General features: G+C 36.7%; 1 protein-coding gene and 1 long non-coding RNA gene across 4 annotated transcripts in view; one reads left to right on the forward strand and one right to left on the reverse strand.

Moving 5' to 3' along the window:
• The window catches only part of LOC136840104 (U-scoloptoxin(01)-Er1a-like), an 85,886-nt gene extending 79,317 nt beyond the window's left edge, over positions 1-6,569 (reverse strand). The window contains exon 1 of one of the 3 annotated variants that reach the window (XR_010853533.1): positions 6,345-6,472. The gene's annotated coding sequence lies outside the window, so the exon portion shown is untranslated. Of the gene's footprint in view, positions 1-6,344 lie in introns of all 3 variants that reach the window. The other 2 variants (XM_067106496.1, XM_067106494.1) reach the window with 2 other exon arrangements.
• Positions 6,570-6,782: 213 nt separating this feature from the next.
• LOC136840105 (uncharacterized) overlaps positions 6,783-22,500 on the forward strand; it is a 183,571-nt gene continuing 167,853 nt past the window's right edge. The window contains exon 1 of the long non-coding RNA XR_010853534.1: positions 6,783-7,016. This is a non-coding gene — a long non-coding RNA (uncharacterized lncRNA). The remainder of the gene's footprint in view (positions 7,017-22,500) is intronic.

The raw sequence follows: 22,500 nt of genomic DNA on the forward strand, positions 1-22,500 counted from the left end.
AAAGAGAATATGAACGGAGGTACAGTGAAAGGAATGAAAGGGGTTGCAGCTAGGGGCCGAAGGGACGCTAGTAAGAACCTCAAGTAATGCCTACAGTGCACACCATAAGGTGCACTGCGGGCACCAACCCCCTACGAAGTACATTCAGTAGATCATAAAGACACGAACAACTTAAAAAAACTAATGATTTTTCTTCCTTTATCAGAATGGGAACCGTTTCCCAAGTCTCTTGTTTCGGGATTTCATTAAGCACACTAAAAGGGATGAACAGGAAGGACTGACCCACACCCTACGCTTTTGATATAATAATAATAATAATAATAATAATAATAATAATAATAATAATAATAATATACTCTACCTCAGCTTATAGTCATATATAAGTGCAGAATGCTGATACACATGAAGTACAAAACATATATGCAGAAAGAAATAACAAGTTGTTACGTATAATATGGTAAACAATGTATTCAGATAATGTTACTGAACAGTATTCCCGGAAACTCAGATAATAAAGAAGCTATAGTAACAGTGATAGCAGCCAGTTGTTATTATTATCATTGCCATATTTAAATATCTTTCCCTATGGCTGTCAAAAGGTTGGAAAGAAAGCATATGTGACTGAATGGAATTCTTTATTTAAGCGGCCTTCCACTGCGCATTCATATTATTGTTCCATCTGTTTTCTTTTCTAATCGCCCAGAGCCCACCCCCTACCCCAATACCCACGAGCCACAAACACACACGCACACACACACTCTCTCTCTCTCTTCAACAGAGATTCAGTCAACAGTACCCCCGGACTTCGATACGGTGACGAGGAATGTATTACGGAATCTCCGAGTCCCCTCCCCGTGCCATCTTTGGGACGACTGATTGGACAAGGTCATGTCGTATCTCTGGGTCACCTCGTACCTCTGGCACCGCAACTTTCTTCCGAAGAATTCAAGCGGTGGTGATTTAAGTTCGTCAAAAGGACCTCTTGGTGCAGGAGGTACAGTGGAGCCTTCTTTTACTATAAGTCCTCTCGTCTTGATCCTTTTCTTCTTCTTCACGTTCTTCTAAAATTTTTCCTTCCAAACCTCTTTCTTTTTTATTACCGTTTCTCTGAAGGATTTTATGTTATCTATGCACACACGTCCTACCTCTCTCGGGACGCTCATGCATAAACAATGTTGGCCAGATAGGATCAGCAGACGTCTGGACAAGTGTAGTTCAAATGAAGAAGTTTGACAATAATAAGCTCTTTTATCGGTGTCCGGAGAATAGAAGGTCTGGTGACCGAAGCCACTGGACTTCGGTGGTGAGTGACCGTCGCGATTTCGCAAAAGGAGAGAGAGAGAGAGAGAGAGAGAGAGAGAGAGAGAGAAGAGTGGTGGATATACCGTAGTGTGGATATATCGTAAAGATGAAAATACTACCAGGTACACTGCAGGTAATGAGGATTAACTTATTCGTATGTACCTGCAATTTGCACCTACTCAAGTACTGCGCCCAAGGGAGCAACAAGGAACCAGGGAGAAGAAGAAGAAGAAGAAGAAAGGCGATGAAAGAAAAGGGCGTGGGAGGCAGGAGAGGAAATTAAGAAAAAGAAGAGGGTAACGTTTAGAGAGAGGTAAAAAGAAAGAGCGAAAGAAAAGGAAAGAGACAACGGTAAGAGGAAGAGAAAGGATAATCGGAAAAAAATCCAAAATCACAAAAAAATTATATATAAATAAATATAATTCGTCTCTCCAATATCAGCCGATACCCCCACTTTCTAAAATAGCCGTTCCTTTTTCTCAATAACTCATGGTATTATGATACACCCCCACCCTCCCCAGAACCCCCATCCTCGCCCCCACCCCCACCCCAAACTAAAAAGCTTTCTCTATGATTCTTATCTTAAATGTTATTTTTATGCCGCTGCGATAAATTGTAGCTAAAATCGTTCCAGGAATTCGAACCGAATACTTTTGACACGAAGAGGAATCGAGACTGATATAAATTTTACGTCAGATTTTATAGACCTTTTGGTGATGCATGTTTTCAATTTTTTTTCTTTTTATTCGCCTACATAGAAGGTCCCGGGCAATGCTGGTCGATGATATCTGGAATCTTCTTGGGTATCGTAGGCCGGAGTTAGATTTCAGTTTGAATAAAGACCAAGCACAAATAAGCCTGTGATATATGTATATATACACATATATATACATATATAAATATAATATATATATATATATATATATATATATATATACATAAATATATGTATAATATATATACACAGTATATGTATATCACAGACTTATTTGTATTTATTCTTTATTCAAAATAAAATCTAACACTGACTCATGATATCCAATATATATATATATATATATATATATATATATATATATATATATATATATATATATATATACATATATATATATATATATATATATATATATATATATATATATATATATATATATATGTGTGTGTGTGTGTGTATGCATGAATGTATTGTATGTGTGTCTGTCTGTCAGCGATGACATCCAGTGCATAAAATAAAATATTATTTTAAAAGATCAAAAAGTTAGCTTTCACCAAATGCTGTGGGTTTTTCAAGTCCTTAGTGGTAGGCTAAAGTTCAACCTTTTATCGTATATTTTACTTATCACAATTTGCCCGTGTATGTGTATGTATACATGCACATACATGAGTACATGCATGACTGCACACAATAAAATACTATGTACTTCAGTTTACGAGTAGGTGCTGAGTATTTAAAGAAAAAAAGACTAAACTCTGACATTCTATTCATGTCGGAATCAACGAGGGCTTTTGCATGGCAACAAGAGAAGAAGAAGAAGGCGAGAGAGAGAGAGAGAGAGAGAGAGAGAGAGAGAGAGAGAGAGAGAGCGGTAGAGAGCTTAGGAAACGTTATAAGTTAAAGGCACTCAGATGTTAGCTCGATAAATTCCCCCGTTACCAGTAAGGGGAGGAGGAGAAGCAGAGTCCATCTGCTCACCCGTCGCCTGCTAAGTCTATTTGTTACCTGTCAAAGAACTATGCCGAGATCCAAACATCCAAGACCCCCGTAAGTAGTAGTCAGTGCACCTCGTGCGGTGCACTGTAGGCATTATAGAGTTCTTTGCAGCTGCCTTCGGCCCCCTGCCGGCAACCCCTTTCGTTCTTACTGTACCTCCGTTCACAATCTGCCTCCATCTTACTTTCCACCTCTCCTAATAATTGATTCACATAGTGCAACTGCAGGTTTTCCTCCTGTTATGCCTTGTAACCTTTACTGTCAATTTCCGTTTCTACGCTGAATGACCTCATAGGTCCCAGTGATTGGCCTTTGGCTTAAATTTTATATACAATACAATACAACGCAGACATCCAGATCGCGGGTCTCTTGCTTATATGAGAACAGGAAAAATACTTTAGCGAGAGGCTCTACTTTGTTTCCTGTTCCTTTTAGAGAGAAAATTGACGTTTTCATTCGTATGGGGTAGAATGGAATAGAATAAAATAGAATATAGAACTTAGGCTAAAGGTCAAGCGCTGGGACCTATGAGGTCATTCGGCGCTGAAAGGGAAACTGACGGTAAGAAGGTTTGACAGGTGTATCAAGAGGAAAACCTCTCCGTTGCACTATGAAAAAATTGTTAGAGGGGGTGGATAGTCAGATGGAAGAAAGAGAATATGAACAGAGGTACGGTAAAAGGAATGACAGAGGTTGCAGCTAGGGGCCGAAGGGACGCTGCAAAGACCCTCAAGTAATGTCTACAGTGCACCACGTGAGGTGCACTGCTGGCACTACCACCCTACTGTGTTTTCATTCGTGTAAAAAACAAACTGCAGCATAATACTATGCATTCATATTCTGCTGCAAGAAGCAAGAAGCACAACTGTACTATTTTTTTTATTTCTAAATAGAACGAAATAGATTTAATTTGATAATAACCTACATCCAGTCCTCGAGGGAGAAGCTTTGCTTCCATCGATGAGAATCATTACTATGCTTTAATCTTGATAGAGAAACATCATTGCATTTTTCTCCTGATTGATTTGCTGTAACTATTCAGCGTCTTTCTTCAGCATCTTAAGAACTATGTGCTAGTCAATTAAGCCGTGGAGAGATTTAAAAGTCGGAAATATAAACAGACAATGAGTAAATTGATATATAACAAGACATCTGATGACCCTTTCAATCAATGTCAATATATGATTTCTACACTTAGGTTTCAAGTTTCTTCTCTCTTCTAATATGTCGACGAAACATTAAGAGACTTTTAGGTCCTTTTTTTATAGAAGCATCCAAACACTATTTAGGCCTTTTAGTCTTTAATGAATCCAACTCCTATTTAAATCTCAGGATTTCCTCTTCATTAGCCTATGAAATTTGAATAAATTTCTTTGCTATTTTTTCATTTTGTTTAAGAGAGAGAGAGAGAGAGAGAGAGAGAGAGAGAGAGAGAGAGAGAGAGAGAGAGAGAGAGAGAGAGAGAGGATAATCATTAATTATCCTCCACTACTGCTCTGAAACATAATACCTGAACGGGAGCATATTATTCCTAAAAAAAAAAAAAAAAAAACGTAAATAAAAAAGAATGTAATTTTTTTTTATCAAATTGAGGAAAAACCTCATCTTTCGAGTTAAAGGATAAAGAAAACCCCCTATCATCACAATCGAAAAAAGTACCTTCCTTATAAATGACCATTAGTGCCCTTATCAAAAAACCAATTATTTCAGAAGCAACTCATTATTATATCTTCACGGTCCAGCGAGTATCACGTCTAACCCTCTTAAGAGTCTAAAAAGGCATAAGAATATTTTGACAGCGCTGATTATTTTCTAGAGGAAATAGTTACGTTCGTATTAATATTCTGACAAGTGATGATTATCTGGGGGAGATTTTTTCGTTCTAAAAATGAGTTTTGAATTTGAGGATTATGTCTGGATGTCCTTATCATCCATCAGCGTCTTATTTTTCGTTATACTTGAGCGTTAAATATGAAATGACGTTTTGGGGAGGATGTTCACTAGGCCTAATAAAACGTTAAAAAAAAATTAAATGAAAAAACTTTCAAAGTTAATTTTCATCACTTGACAAAACACTGAAAAAAAAAACTTTTGGACGTCGAGATCCCTTTCAAAAAAACTACAAGCCGGTGAAATTAATAGGGGCTTAGATAAAGCTCAAACAAAAAATTAATCTTAGAATCTTTTCTATAGGAAGGAAAATCGACGGAAGAGCCCCTAGTAGTTCGTATAAAAAGTAAATGATGATTCAAGATGGGACTCTTCTTCCATAAAAAACCTAATAGTCTCATAATTGCTGGCTTCTCAATCCTTCAGACGCTGTGAATTCGAGGAAATATTGACGTTAATTGTACATTTAACAATCACCAGTTTTCCAGTTCATTATTTGGTAGTAAGTGATCCCTGACAGTTTTTTTTTTAATCAAGCTTACATATTTAAAAAAATTGATCATACAGAAATTTCTGTTGAAATGTAACCAATAAAACCGAACCTTATTCTGTATGTCAGTCATGAACCTGAAGTGCGATAAAAGTGAGGTCTCTTAAGTCATAAAATAACGTAAACTCAAAGTTGTTCGTTACAGTGTTCATAAAAAATAAAAATTCTTATAATTTCATTATGAATTATACACATACACACATATATATACAGTATATATATATATATATATATATATATATATATATATATATATATATATATATATGTATATACATATATATATATATATATATATATATATATATATATATATATATATATATATATATATATATATATATATATCTGTTTTACATGTACATAAATATACAACTAAATTGCTGCCCATAACTTTTCATTCTACATGCAGTGCTAATGCAGTTAATTTCTTGAATCAGCCTTGAAATTCATTTTCTCATCATAAGGAATTATTCAGAGTTCCTAAAATAAAAGCCTATCTCATGATTCCCACAAAGAGGATGTCTCATTTGGCAGAGCTCCCTCCTCTCCTCCTCTCCCGTTGCTCCTAAAGATCTATCAGTGCATTAGGTTTGTCATGTAGGCCTATACGAGCTTACAATTAAAGAGTGCACATAGGTCTAGCTCCAACGCGTGCAGTTCGATGAAAAACTAGTGAGCAAAAGCCCGTGTTGATACGAGGCCAGGTTAACCCAATAAAGCAACTAACAGCAACAGGTGACAAATTTGCACATTCGGTGGGGGAAAGTACAAGAAAAATGTAAACAGACCTGCAATTAAACCTTGCTTGGCGTACGAGAACGGAAACGTATTTTACAGGAGAAAACAACACACGATCTTGTGCACAAAACCAGTACAGCAGCTTACCACATATACTCCACCTTCCGACTTTAGTCCGCTAACGGTGGCATTCAGACTTCCGATGTCCTCTTCGTATAAATTAAATAAACACACATGCACCCAGGACACAATAAAAAAAAAAAAATATCTGAGGAAAATCCTCCTGAATCGTCAGCCAGAATCGTCAGCCAGAGGTCAGGCTAACGCCAGGATACGCAAAACCATTGGGATCGCTTTCGCAGTTTTCTAGGTGACAAATGAGAGCTTCTGTCAGTCTTGGGTTGCATAAATGCCTGAATGGACATTTGATAAATTTTTAAAATAATAATAAAAATTCAAAGCTAAAATGTTGTTATCATTATAGAATAATTTGATAAGTATTATTAAAGCCTAACATATAAGATAATTTAGACGTTCAACTGAATGTCCGGAATGTTTGCAAACAAGACGACTGGTCGGACTCGGGACCGCCGGTTTGTCACTTAGTGCAGTAAAGTTTCCTCATTTTCGGTTAACATTAACCGGTTGGTGATTACAATTAAACTTTTCGACCTCACCTTGTGTTGAACAGAGAGTGTATATGTCTGTGAAACTGTGGATTATAAATAAAAAACACGAGCTAGCTATAGAAAAGCTTTATTCGAACAAACGGCCTCGGTCTTGCATCAAGATTTTGGAAGACAAACGCCATGTCTCGAGGTAAGCCTAGGCGTAGGCCATTTTTTTTTATCTCTTGTCCTTAGCTGGAGTAAGCGTCTCACTGTAGAACTCATTATATTTTGGTAACTTTTCGGAAGACTCAGCCAGTCATGAATACCATTTTTGCAGAAAAGCCATTTTTGGATTTTCAGCAAAATGGGCAAAAATGTGAAATGATGACCAGTAAAAATACCAGCCTATCATCTGGGATGTTTACTGGTTTTTTGCCGTATTAGTTATGGAGAAAGTGGGGCTGGTATTATCTTACCTTGTTTATTTTCTCTGCTATTAGGCATTTGCAGAAGGTTATGTATTGAGAAGAAATATTTTGTTTTGATGTAGTTTACCCAGAAAAATAGAATTATAAAGCCTGAAGCAGGTCAACTAATATATTTTCGTAACCGACTCGAGTCATGAATACTTAGTTTTTATTGACCAGTATCAGTTCATCTGCTTTTACCTTTTTAATGTGGCCTAACCTTGTTTAGGATGGCGTTAGCCTAGATTAGGCCTAGGCCAAGCCTAATATATAGGATTAAGTCTCATATTTATCAAAACTATGGCAACCACGTAGTTAAATTAGGATATATATACACATTGCCTTCAGTTTTTCACCAGCCACGGTCATACTCTGTCGTGTGGAGTTATCCTAGATTAGTTTATGGCTTAATGTGCATCCGTAAAAATGTCCGGTGCAGTTGATACCAAGTTAGGCTACTGCCTACCGTATTGCCAGTAATTTCGCATTGCAGAAGAGTAATATTCGTTTTGTATTAAGTAATACGGTACCTGTTTACGGTTAATATGTAATTGACCAAGAACATTAGGCGAATGGAATTTCACGTATGATTGTAGGCTATTCAGCATTTAGCAAATATCTGTGTTCAAATATGAAGATGGAAATTTTGTCCAATCACTTCTGTTAATACTTCACAGATTGCTCACCCAACTAAAGAAATTATAACAGAAATAATAACGACAGCAATAGCAACAGATGGTAGTAGTAATAATAGTATTATAGTAGTAGAAGTATGTGGTAAGTACTCTTTTTTTTTATTAGAGTTGTTGCGTTTAATAACTATGTCCTACATGTCATATTATTATTGGTTTCAGTTTTCTTCTTTTTTTTTTTATCTTAGAAACTGATGCTTGATGGGATATTATATTTGAATTTTCCAATGGGTTTGAAAACGAAGTCAGAAAGCTGGTGTTTCAACTTTTCCTGGAAACTTATTCGAATATTTAAAGAATGAAAGCGGATAGAAAGTGGGTATGAAAGTTTATCGCTCGCCTTAAAGAGATTAGGGCAGCAGCAGAAGCACACACACACACACACACACACACACACACACACACACACACACACACACACACAGAGTATTAGTAATGAGAACCAGTGAAGACCAACGAAACATGAGAGATTAATTTCATGAGAAAAAAAATTCAACGATCGAAAGCTGGAGAGAGATTATTCTATAATAGGAAACATAAGCAAAGGTAAAAAAAAAAGCAAATTAGTGGTAGGAATAGGCTGCTGAAAAAACTGTATTGTGAAAAGGTTATCAGCCAGTTTTTATGCCATATAAATATTGGGATTAACCGTTGTCTGACCACGAGCTGAGCCCTGATTTTTTTTTTTCTTTTTTTTTTTATCCGCTTCACAAAGCGGTCGACCATTTTAGTCTCATAACAGTGGCCGATCTGGCCACCATATTCTACTATCAGGACCATTTCTTAGGCCTATATCATTTGTATTATGTTTTAGTGGTTTTTATAAAGTCCGCGTATTCTGTTTTAATAGACTTTTATATAGATACGTCTCTTGTATTATCGCTTGCTGTATTGTTTTATTATTATTATTATTATTATTATTATTATTATTATTATTATTATTATTATAAGCCTCAGGCTAGCCAGACGCACAGAATAGCTTCTAGTCATAAACATCATCATTAATAAGAATTACAGTCTTACACTTTGAAGCATCGTCAGTGTCATCAGTTGGGCGAAGTATTTTATTACGCTGTAATTTCAAATAACAGTATAGGAACGTTTTGAAATAAAAAGTTATTCTTTTTTAGCTTAGTCCTAAAGTATTTAATTATAAATAAATCTATTTCATCTTTATTGACCTTATTTACTTTGTCTGAAGATAGACTTACAAGTGTAAAGTGCTTTTTTCATATATATTATATATATACATGTATATAAGAGAGTATATATATATATATATATATATATATATATATATATATATATATATATATATATGTGTGTGTGTGTGTGTGTGTGTGTGTGTGTGTGCACAAAAATATCTTATTTTAATTTACTAAAGCCACACGTCCCCCTGACCCCAACTCTCTCTCTCTCTCTCTCTCTCTCTCTCTCTCTCTATCTCTCTCTCTCTCTCTCTCTCTCTCTCTCTCTCTAAAAACAGGTTTTTCTTCATATTCTCCAAATGTCATCATTTTGTAATAATTCCGATTTGTGAAAGCTATAAAGAAGATACCGGAACGGGTTATTAATACTTGTTGGACTACTGCTACTACTAATGTAATGGTAACAGCAGTGCATGACCCTACTTTGGCCGCTACTGCTATTCTTATTGTTCCCATTTTTACTGTAATTCTGCTATAGCTGCTGCTATGATTTTTGTAGCGACCGATCATGTATTGCTGCTTCTTGCTATGATACCATCACGTGCAAAATGGTTGCCGAGTTTAGTACCAGTCCCTTGGGGATGAATGTAAAAACATAAAAGACGGTAAATATCATCAACATAAAAGAAAGACATAAATATAAACAAAAGACTGTATATATCTCGGTTGGCGATTGGTGGGGATCAGGCTGCGGTATTAGTCTGCAATTTTACCCCATTTTCTTGGTTTTTCGGCCCTTATTTTGACTATGGTAGTGGATTTGGGAAACAGTAATGTTTTCAGACGCTAGATCGTGTCATTAGCATATGCGATTAATCATTTAGACAACACTAACAGTTCAGAATCTGCCACTGACTAAGTATGATGATGTGGCAACAGGTAACCCATTGCTTTTTACACTCAAAGCTTAAAGTGATTAATTAGTTTCTAAACATTGGAGCAGGGGACGAGACTGCCATCCTTTTGCCCAGAAATAAAACATCTGCTCACAGGCAGTTCGTATCCTAAGCGCAATGACTTCTCCAAGGTAGGCTAGTTCTTATTTTAAGCAGAATGACTGGAATCAGAGTGCGGTACATTTCTTTCCAGGTACTTTGTTGAAACTAGGAGATATATTTCCTAGGCGTGATTGTTTTCTGCAGGAAATGCAGACTGAAAATGCTTAGGACTAAGCAACTGATACGATAATCTTGCTGGATCCAAGTAGACTGCAAGATAGTGAGGATAGTAGGACAGTGTCATTGAGCACAAATTATACTTCATTGACGTCGAAATTAGAGTATATGTTTCTGATAGTGTAGGGTAGGAAGTTAGAGCGAAAGCAGCTGTTCTGCTTTTTTTATTTATTTATTTATATATTTTTTTAGGGAATCTAGTTATTGAAGGAACTGCCCGTGACAAGCAACTACAACAGGTTCCCATGAACAAATTGGGTTATTTATTCCGTGCAAAAAAATAGCTAATTAATTTCAGAGTTGGAATGTAATTATATCCTTACATGATTATTAAATATGGAAATTTCTTTTACAAGCAAAATATTTTTTGCGAAAGAGAATTCTCTTTACTTAATTTCCGACTTGATCACGTACTTCATAGAATATAAGAATATGTTCATGTTATAAAGAAAGCTGGCGATATCAGAAAGGAGGTTAGAAACAAGAATATATACTAAGAGACAGGAACAAACACATTATAAATAATTACAGGAAACATTACAGTTAATTCAGCAAATTGTATTGTTGAACAAAATTCGTGTCGTCCTAAATAAGCCTGAGTTCTGAGATTACTAGAGCCCTGAAGAATGACTCCACAGTATTCAAGCTATCAGACTTTTGCTCCTTTTTTTTACAAGCGGTCATACAATGATCTGCAAGACACGAGAATCTGTAACATCAAGGCATAACAAGTTCAGAAACAGCTTACCAGATGATGCCTAAAACGTGGAAGAATGCTGAAGGGGAACCTCTATATCTCAGCCCGGTGCTCTTGACAGCTGAGAGGCTGCGTATTCTGCCAAGACAACCGTAGGAGAAAACATCGGTCCAGACCGGACCCGGATCGTTATATGCTTGAGCGCATGATGACAGCGCGTTTTTTTTTTGACGCAGGGTTATTTGACTCGCTCGTCTTAGGCTACGCCAATTAGAGCATGGAGGGGGAAGTCCAATCCAGCCTGGCTAGAAAGGGAGAAGTGGAGGCCCTATACAAAGAGAATTTTTTATTGTTATCGAGCTGCGTCCCTACCTCATGCGTCTTGTTCATGAAAGACATAGCTATTGGATGCACATTCTATAATCCTGGTTAAATAGATCACAACAGTACGATGACTTAGTTGGTAACAGTAGCCAAAAACTAGTTGCGTCATTGCTGAGTTGGTAATGTCAACCAATGCTTAGTTGCTCCATTGCTGAGTTGGCAATGGCAACCAAAAGTTAGTTACACCATTACTGAGATTGGAAGAGCAACCAAAAGTTACTTTTGCCATTAATAAGTTTATAATGGTAAACAAAAAATTGTTGCACCATTGTTGAGTTGATAAGGGCTACACAAAACAAGGTGCACCATTACCAAGACAGTAAGGGCAACCAGAAACAAGTCACGCCATTAACTAGATGGTAAAGGCAACCAAAAATTAGATTCGCCGTTTTTAAGGAAGTACGGGCAACCAAAAACAGAAATTGAACCGTTTCTAAATTAGCAAAGGCAGTAAAGAATTAACCTTACTGCTGATATAGAGGGTAAATGAACTAAAAACAAGTCGTACCATTGCAAAGACGGTAAGACCAGCCAAAAACTAGCCCCACAATTACTGAATTTTAACGGCAATCAAAAACTAGTCACACCTCAGAAACAAAAAAATTTGTCGTACCTTTAATGAAGTAGACACAGAGGTTTCGTCTGACTATAATGAGATGGTAAACGCAACCGAAAACTACCCAAGCCAATAATGAGGTCGGAGGCTAACCGAAAACTAACACCTTTGCTCGAGTGGCAACAGCAACCAAAAAGTAGTCTCTCCGTTACTGAGGTGGTAGTGGCAGCCAAAACCATAATCATGGCATTGCTGAGGTAACACTGGCGTACAATAATTATTGGTTGTAGAAAGGTTTCAGAGCCCGAAAGAAAGCATTTGTATGCAAGGAAGTAATCAGCTTGTCCAAAATGAGAAGTTTCTCTGTGAAATATGGTAGGCTTTAGTGAGCATTATTTTCGTCTTCCTTCCCCCTTGTGTTGTTTTATTGATGACCCAGCTGTTAATGATGATTGTATAGCCTTCTTCGTCTTCTTCCTTTTCTTCTTCTTCCTCAGTTTTGGCGATTTGTAAGTATCCGAAAAGTCCACTTATCAGTTAAATGGTGGCGCTCACTGATCCTTCGGGGAATGTATATGCACTCTAGCTATTGAAGCTACGCAAACTTATGCAAATATGCAATCATATGCAGTCGCAGAGTTATTAGGTAAAAGTATAAGCGCGTGTATTTATGTAGAGGTAGTTATTTTGCATATTACACACGTGTTCACATCCGTTCACTTGACTGACAGAAACCGAGCGAATAATTATTTTTTTCCCCCTCTTCCGAAGAAATCTATTGAAAAATGATCGGTGTTCAGGATTTCCCATCACGAGGAGCTTGACCCTTGACCTGGCCCGGGGCTCGCGCATGCGTGCTTGCTTGCTTACTGCGTTCTGCAGTTACTCTAAGCCTGTGAAAGGCAAGAGGCAAGCAATCTCCCCGACTACTTATGCTTCTGGTTGAATAGGCGACGTTTACTTAGGATTCCGGTTCTTTTTGGGGGCTGTCGTAGCAAATTGAGGAAAGGTGAGAATATGGTCAGAAACTTTTGCACTTTCAGGAACTGTCTGTGAATTACGTTTTCTTTATGCGAGAGGTTTTTTCGTATGCACGCTTGTGGGGCGAACAAGGCGCCTTAAAAGCTTGTTGTATTTTTTTATGAATTTCTTTTATATTTTGTTTATTTATTTTTTTTTCTTACGTGCTGAACTGTATGAAATACTTTGGAAATTCAAACGAAAACCATAATGTTAGGTAAAAGGTAGAGTTAGAAATGATTTTAGGAATGGATGCTAAGAAAAATATTTGTAAAGCTTTCAATATCTAAAAATTAATGTTACAAAGGTCATTGACTGATAGGTTTATTGGTGGATTACATGGCGTTACAGAAGCAATATAGGCTCGTGTTGTTCTATCCCATTTTATTTTACACGGCAGTTTGGTCAAGCGTGGTGGATTGCAGTCAGCATGGAGAAAGGAATATTTTTAGGAACCTCATTGTAGAATGTTATATATTGTAGAATAATAGTACATTCTGGGGGCCTAACCAAATGGAAAGATATATATGTTTATACAGTATATACATATGTGTGTGTATTGTGTTAAATCATTTCATATTGATACTAGAGTGCATCATATTTAAAAAAAAATCTTCCGACCTGCTTATTCAAGCAACAAATATTAATGGTTAAATCATTAATATTTTATCACTGAAGAAATTAGTTACGTTTATTTACTTCTTTTCTGTACACGTGTCGTACGTTCCATTTTGCAATGTTTAAATGCAAATGAAAGAAGCTAATATTATTATGCTCAGAATGGTTTTAAAAGGAAATTAACACTGCTTTAATATTAACAGGATTAACAGAATCCCGCATCTACTTAATATGGGTAAATTAGCTTTGCCCATTTGTACAAATAAGTTATTAAACATACATACTATTCTATTCAGTGCGTCTGTGTAATTTTGTAATTAGATACTGGACCCCTTTACTTAGTAGAAAGACCATCTACTTTTTACTTGGGAGAAAACTTTCTGAGGGGAATCTGTTATCGTCTATGTATTCACTAAGAACACCTCGTGGTCATTTATAATTACTTCTCAGTCAGGGCAAAGCCAGAAACTCCAATATACAATATATATATATTATATATATATATATATATATATATATATATATATATTATATATATATATATATATATATATATATATATATATATATATATATATATATATATATATGTATATGTGTGTGTGTGTGTGTATAAGTTATAATATATATATATATATATATATATATATATATATATATATATATATATATATATATATATATATATATATATATAGAAAAGTAAGTATATGTAAATGCTGCGTTACAATTTTCATACACGTGTTATAAAATTTATGAAAACCAGCGGTTGTAGCTGGAAAAGAATGACCATAAGGCGCAGGAGAGGAGGGAGGAAAACTAAAAATTTCATGTAAAAACTAAATAAACTACAGATGATAACCAGAAATTAGATATGACTGCAATAGACGTAGTTGTTTATATAATAAATATATATAAGATATATATATACATATATATATACATATGCACAATAATGTGTGTATATATATATAATATATAATATATATATATATATATATATATATATATATATATATATATATATATATATATATATATATATATATACATATATTTCGGTAAGATAATAATGAAATGCCGTTCAAGTCAACGGCAAATTACGGAAACGAGTGATTGATTGATTGATTTCAGGTTCTTTGGCTTCGTTACAGAGATTATATTCAGAGAAAGAGACGAGAGAAATGTAACGCGTGAAAACCAAGACCAGAAAAATGATATTTGACAAAACCAGATTGGAAAACGAAGGAGAAAATGCAAATAAAGAACAAATAGCGAACGGCATAAACAGAAATTCGAAAAACAGGGCACTAGATATAAATTGTTATCATCAGAGTTCCAAGTCTCCAAAAGAGGAAATGCGCTTTAGGAAAAGACCACATAAAAGTGTACTGTTTACTATGTAAATATATTTCCTTATTTCCATTTTTTAGCATATCTTTTAAGAGATCGGTGAAACGGTCGCAGCAACGATTACTGTCATAATCATAAGCGTCCCTTTCCTACTCGTAAGAAAAAGAAGAAAAAGTGTTTGCAGAGTGTTGTGGTAAGAAGCGCGGATAAGAAGCGGTCACTTCCACGACTTCTTAGTCAACTTCTTAGCCAGGGAGGTGAAAGGGCGCAGAGTAGGAGTCAGGAATGTGGATGTCGGACGCGAGATAACACGTCCTGCTGTTGATGCTGCTGTTGCTGCTGCAGAGGCCTTTGGCTGTAGGAGATGAGGCCTTCCCAGTTTGGTTTTATTCTCTTTTTTTTTAAGTTTTCTGCAAAAGAAAACTATTGTGCCGGCTTTGTCTGTCCGTCCGCACTTTATTCTGCCGGCACTTTTTCTGTCCGCCCTCAGATCTTAAAAACTACTGAGGCTAGAGGGCTGCAGATTGGTATGTAAATCATCCACCCTCCAATCACCAAACATACCAAATTGCAGCCCTCTAGCCTTAGTAGTTTTTATTTTATATAAGGTTAAAGTTAGCCATAATCGTGCTTCTGGCAACGCAACAACACAGGCCACCACGGCCGGCTGAGAGTTTCATGGGCCGCGGTTCATACAGCATTATAGTGAGACCACCGAAAGATAGATCTATATTCGCTGGCCTTGATTATAGGCTGTACAGAAAAGTCGATTGCGCCGAAGAAACTGGCGGATTTTCTTCTGTTTTTGTTTTATTAGCTCGTGGGTGAATTCGCTTAATTGGAATTAACATCGAAGATCAGAATCGACTGTTGAATTCATCTGACTTCTTTGTTTCCTTATCTGTACGTCAAGAGGTGGGCGGTCAGTGCATGCTTAATTCATGGTAATTATAGAATTTAAGATTAATTCTCTTTAATTCGTCCGTGAGTTGAACTCATGTAGTTCGAATCAACATCGAACATCAGCATCGACCGTTGAATTCATTTGTGACTTTCCTTTTCTTAACGTCAAAGGGTGGGTGGATGGGTCCATTCAAAATTTTTGGGTAAATTATAGAGTTCAAGATTAAAATAAAAAATATATTTTGAAAATTCGTTCTTGGGCGAACTCGATTAACTCGAATCAACATCGTAGATTGGAACCGGTTGTTGAATTCATTTGTGTCTTTCTTTCCTTATCTTTACGTCAAGAGAAGGGCAGGTCAGTGCATTCTTAATTCTTTGTAAATTATAGAATGTAAAATTTAAAAAAATATCAATTCGTTGGTGGTTGAATTGGCTTAATTCGAATTAACATTGTGGATTGGAATCGCTTGTTGAATTCATTTGTGTCTTTCTTTTCTTATCTTTACGTCAAGAGAAGGGCAGGTCAATGCATTCTTAATTCTTTGTAAATTGTAGAATTTAAAATTAATGCCAGAAAACAGATAAGACTTTAGGTGAGTGATGAATGATTTGCTATGTGTATCAGGAAGGTAAATACTTGATCATTCTTCGGTTTGTCTTCGACGTCGGTAAAAGTTGTAAATTTCTCTTTTTTTTTAATTTTGTTGGTTTGAAAGCCAAGAGGAAGAACAATCATGGCGGTTTTGGAGCTGTGGGGAACTAAGAGCTGGGATAGAGTCCTGAGTAAAAAAGTTTTAGTTTTCTGTAAAAGTAAACTATTGTGCCGGCTTTGTCAGTCCGTCCGCACTTTTTCCTGTCCGCCCTCAGATCTTAGAAACTACAGAGGCTAGAGGGCTGCAAATTGGTATGTTGATCATCCACCCTCCAATCATTAAACATACCAAACAGCAGCCGTCTAGCCTCAGTAGTTTTTATTTTATTTAAGGTTAAAGTTAGCCATAGTGATGCGTCTGACAACGATATAGGACAGGCACCACCGGTCGGTGGTTAAAGTTTCATGGGCCCCGTCTCATACAGCATTATACCGAGACCACCGAAAGATAGATGTATTTTCGGTGGCCTTGATTATACGATGTACAGAAAACTAGATTGTGCCGATGAAACTTCGGCGCATTTTTTTACTCGTTATATTAGTTCTCTGAAATTGATGGATCATCTCTTAGACCAGGAAGGAGCTTCATGGATGAAGGTTCAGGGGAAAATTTAGTTAAATAATAACACCAGTACTTAATCAAGTACGGTATCCTTCATAATAGGAACTCTACATTTATTATCCAGTTCTTATTTTTTCTCTTGGATTAACCATCCTCATCGAAAATCTCGACTGGGTCTCGATCCTCATTGTGACTCATTAACGCTTACACATGACCCCTTTCAGATCCCTTTTTTGAAATGCATATCATAGACGTCTTAATAAATGCTTATATGCTTATGATACGATTGCAGCATGCTCTGCATTATGAAGCCTTCAAAGCTGATGAACATTAGGCTAGACACAATATAATAATACATTTTATCACTATGTTTACATCCCAGGCGAATCAGCAGGCTGTAAATTTATAGCACATTCCAGTGGCGTCACTCCCAGTCACCTGTTGTCCTTTCTGGACTCGCGGCCGTAAGTGTGTTGACTAGCGAGATGAGCTTCATTCTCAGTGAAAAATAGTATTAGTAAAAAAAGCGTGAAACACGTCTTAATCCTTACCGCTATCATGGGAACACGCTTCGGATTATACGCTAAATTAAAAAGAACAAAAAACGAGAATCTGGACTGGGAAAGGGTAGATGGAAGCGACAAGCACGAGATGGACCCGAATACACGACAAGTGAAGGTCTTCCGAGTTCTGTCATAATTACAGTTCCCCGTCTAAGCACGTCTTGGGGGGTGTATGTACGCACGCAATACTCGACTGTTTTGTTCATGTCATTTCTCTCTCTCTCTCTCTCTCTGCAATTCTTGGCACATTTCCTGACGCCTCCGCCGCTGTGGAAATGGGCGCAGTTCTTACGTCATAATAGGTGAAATGTATTTGAGATTCTTATCAAGTTTTTAGGAAATCTTTCTTATCACGGTGCGCTGCATACTTCTTCATTACATAAATTCTTGTAATTTTTAAATTATACAGTATATACATAGTGTACAATTATATTATTTGTGTGTATATATATATATATATATATAAATAATGTCAGTTATTTTTCTTTTACCAAGTTTTTACCAACCTTGTGGTTAATGAATGAATGTGAATTAGTATCTTTTGTTAATTATGGCTCTCTCTCTCTCTCTCTCTCTCTCTCTCTCTCTCTCTCTCTCTCTCTCTCACACACACACACACACACACACACACACACACACACACCCCAGACTAAGAGACTTGAAGTCAAAAGCCAAGGGAAGCCTTAAAAAAGGTAAGGATAGGTAGATAGAGCATAAATAGACAGCATGGCCCCTCGACTACTTCATTCCACCTTTTGCCAAACCCCCGAATTCTCTTTCTGTTTCATTTTTCCCATCTCTCCTTGCGGTTAAGCACCATCCTTCTCTCCTCCACACCCTGTTTCTTGTTATCCTCCAAAACCAGGACCTTAAAAGGGCATTAGATTGCCTCTCCCTTGGTCTGATGGGCACATGCTGTATTTTACATGCAGACTTACATAAACATTCTTGGTCTTTAAGCCCTAAATATCCCTTGTTGGAGATAGTCCCTTTTGGAAGAAAGAGCCCTCATAAATAGAAACAGTCCCCCTTGATAGAGATAGTAGGCCCCTAATCAGACATAGTCCCGTTTCGTGAAAACAGACCCCCATGTTAGAAAATCCCGTAGGGGGGTAGTTCCGTCAGTGCACCTCATGCGATGCACTGTAGGCATTACTTAAGGTTCTTTGCAGCATGCCTTCGGCCCCTAGCTGCAACCCCTTTGGCTCCTTTTACTGTACCTCCGTTCATATTCTCTTTCTTCCATCTTACTTTCCACCCTCTCCTAACAATTGATTCATAGAGGTTTTCCTCTTGTTACACCTTTCAAACCTTTTGCTGTCAATTTCGTTTCAGCGCTGAATGACCTCATAGGCCCAGTGCTTGGCCTTTGGCCTAAATTTTATATTTATTTCAATTCTCGTTAGAGATAAAATCCTTGATAGAAACAGCACTCCTCTGTCGATAAGCCATCCAGAGGGGAAAGTTACGTAACGTTAAAGCAGAAACTGATGTCTTATGTAAACAGCGTAGGCCAGGAATGATAAACGCGCACGCGGGAGCCCAGACGTCACAAGGAACACTCGAATCGGGCGGCTTGTAGGGAAAAGAGTGATGGGCGCCATTTAAGGAAATAATGGTCGGAATTCAAACTACTTTCTTGACAGGGAGAGAGAGACATTGCTTATTCATTTCATGGAGGAGAAAGGAGCAGAAGGAAGGGAAAGGAGAGAGGGAGATAAAGGGCTGCAGGAAGTAGAGGAAAGGAGAGAGGGAGAGAAAGGGTAGAAGGAAGTAAGGGAAAGGAAAGGAGGTTGGAGGAAATTATGATTTAGAAAGCCATTTATTTAATGGTTTTTGCATAATTGTTTTTTTTATCAACTCTTGGAAAATAATGGATAAGCTCTTCATTCAAGGGAAAGTGCTCCATGGAAGGGTAGGAACACAAAGGAAAGAGGAGAATGATGGAAGAAATTCTTATTTTTTACTAAAAAGAAGCATACAGAAAGGAGATTTCATTGCACGCCAGTGGATGGCAGCGGAGCACTGGTAAGGCCAAAGCAAGAACTGAAACACCCCAAGTTCAATTTGCCACAAGTGAGTGAGATTTAGTAACGTAACTTGGTTATTATGATTATAGATTAAGATAGCATTAACCTTGTCCTCCTTCCCTCCTACCCCTTTCCCGTAGGGGGTTAGTGCCGTCAGTTCACCTCACGTGGTGCACTGTAGGCACTACTTAAGGTACTTTGCAGCGTGCCTTCGGGCTCTAGCTGCAACCCCTTCCGTTTCTTTTACTGTACCTCCTTTCATGTTTTCTTTCTTCCCTCTTACTTTCCACCCTCTCCTAACAATTGGTTCATAGTGCAACTACGAGGTTTACCTCCTGTTACACCTTTCAAACCTTTTTCTGTCAATTTCCGTTTCAGGGCTGAATGACCTCATAGATCCCAGTGCTTGGCCTTTGGCCTAAATTCTGTATTCAGTTCAATTCTCCTACCCCTTACTTTTCTTATTATGCTCTTCCTTTTTATTTCACAACAGTGTAAGAAGTGTGTATGTGAAAGAGTCATCCACAAGAACAGATATTTTCCCTTAGACTGCAAACAGCCCTCCGTTGCTTCTCCTTTCCGAAATCCTCTTAGCTTCTCTTCTTTTAGGAGGAGAATTGATAAATTTTGATGGAAATTAGCTGACAGCAACACAAACCCACTTTTCTTACGCATCTTCGTCGTCCTCTTCTTCTTAAAAGACAATTTTTTTAACTTGTAGAAAAATTTTACACCCGCCCAAAAGCGATACGTGTATGAATTTCTAAGTACGGGATAGCGCTCACAAGCACGAAGAGACATACACATATATATGTGTGTGTGTAAAAATATAAATGTACACAAACATGTATATGTTTATATATATATATTATATATATATATATATATATATATATATATATATATATATATATATATATATATATATATATATATAATAATATATACATTTATATATATACACACATATTTATATACTGCAAGGGGCAAAGCTCAAGTAATTATGGTGCGTCAATGCACACGCCTGTACATACATACATAGTGTGCGTTCAGTTCTACTGAAATTTCTACCAGAAAATAAAACATCAACAACAAGACCAACAGAATAAGATTGTTTTAAATTCCATGAGATTCCGAGAGATACGGTCTCTTGGGTCAACAATAAATAAAGCATGCTGAAAGCATTCCGAATTCCTAAAGAGATCTCGGCCTCGAAATATCAATGGGTACATCAGATGCCACTGATCGTAGTACGTCCGAAGCGGAGAGAATGATCGCGGAAACTCTACTTGTTTTCTTTAATTTTTTTTATTTTTTACCTTTTTTTATGTAAAAGAAAACTATTAGGCCGGTTATGTCTGTCCGTCCGCCCTTAGATCTTAAAAACTACTGAGGCTAGAAGGCTGCAAATTGGTATGTTGATCATCCACCCTCCAATTATCAAACATACCAAATTTCAGCCCTCTAGCCTCAGTAGTTTTATATTTCGTTTAAGGTTAAAGTTACCCATAATCGTGCGTCTGACAGGCCACCACCGGACTGTGGTTAAAGATTCATGGGCCGCGGTTCGTGCGGCATTATAACGAAACCACCGAAAAATAGATCTACAGTATTTTCTGTGGCCTTGATTATACGCTGTACAGAAAGCTCGACTACTCTGAAGAAACCTCGGCTCATTTTTTACTTTTTTTTTTTTTGTCCGTTTTAGAAATTATTTAGATTATTTTACCTTGTGCATTTTGGAAAGTTCGTTTTTTATCTATTTTTTTCGTGCATTTAGAAACTTTCAATCAAAACATATCTTTTTATTTTTATATTTTATTCTTTAATAATTTATTTTAGAAACTTCCTATTTGATTTTTATCTTCGGGTATTTCAGAAACTATCCCTGTAATTCTTAGGTTTTTATGCTTTTTAGAAATTTATCTTGAAATTTTCATAAATTTTTTATTTTTTTTATTTTTAGGAAGATCCCTTTTGATTTTTAGCCATTCTTTTTTGTATATTTAGAAACTTCACCCATAATTTTATTAATATTATTCATGTATTTTGGACATTCTTTTTAACACGTTATCATGCTTCTACCGGAATATCGTGATTATTCTGTAAAAATAATAATTTTAAGTTAAAATTTTAATGGAATCATTATTGATATTTCTTTTCATGAAGTATATTCTGCTCTTACAATTATCCATACGAGAATTTCTCGATCGTGTCTTTCCGAATTCTTGATCAGTAGAATGCTGTAGTTAACAAATTTGTTTTAGTATCACAACAAGTAAGAAATACGCAAAGGTTTCTTCGGCGCAATCAACTTTTCTGTACAGCTGCTACAGCGTATAATCAAGGCTACCGATATTAGAACTATCTTTCGGTGGTCTCGGTATAATGCTGTATGAGCCGCGACCCTGAAACTTTAACCACGGGCCGGTGGTGGTCTATCCTGTATCGTTGCGAGAAGCACGATTATGGCTAACTTTAACCTTAAATAAAATAAAAACTACTGAGGTTAGAGGGCTCCAATTTGGTATGTTTGATGATTGGAGGGTGGATGATCAACGTACCAATTTGCAGCCCTCTGGCCTCGGTAGTTTTTAAGAGCTGAGGGCGGACAGAATAAAATGCGGACGGACAGTCAAACTAAAAAGTCTTAGCAGTTCAGAATTCCAAACCTTCCTTGTAGGTTTCTAGTATAGAGCTTTTTCTCTCCTGTTTTACTTTTGATGAGCCTTTGATTGACTATCCACAGTATCACTTCATTGATAATGAGAACTGTTATAAGTGGCAGTTCATCCATTATATATCGTAT

Source organism: Macrobrachium rosenbergii, chromosome 7 (assembly GCF_040412425.1).
Source record: "Macrobrachium rosenbergii isolate ZJJX-2024 chromosome 7, ASM4041242v1, whole genome shotgun sequence".
Lineage (NCBI taxonomy): Eukaryota > Metazoa > Arthropoda > Malacostraca > Decapoda > Palaemonidae > Macrobrachium > Macrobrachium rosenbergii.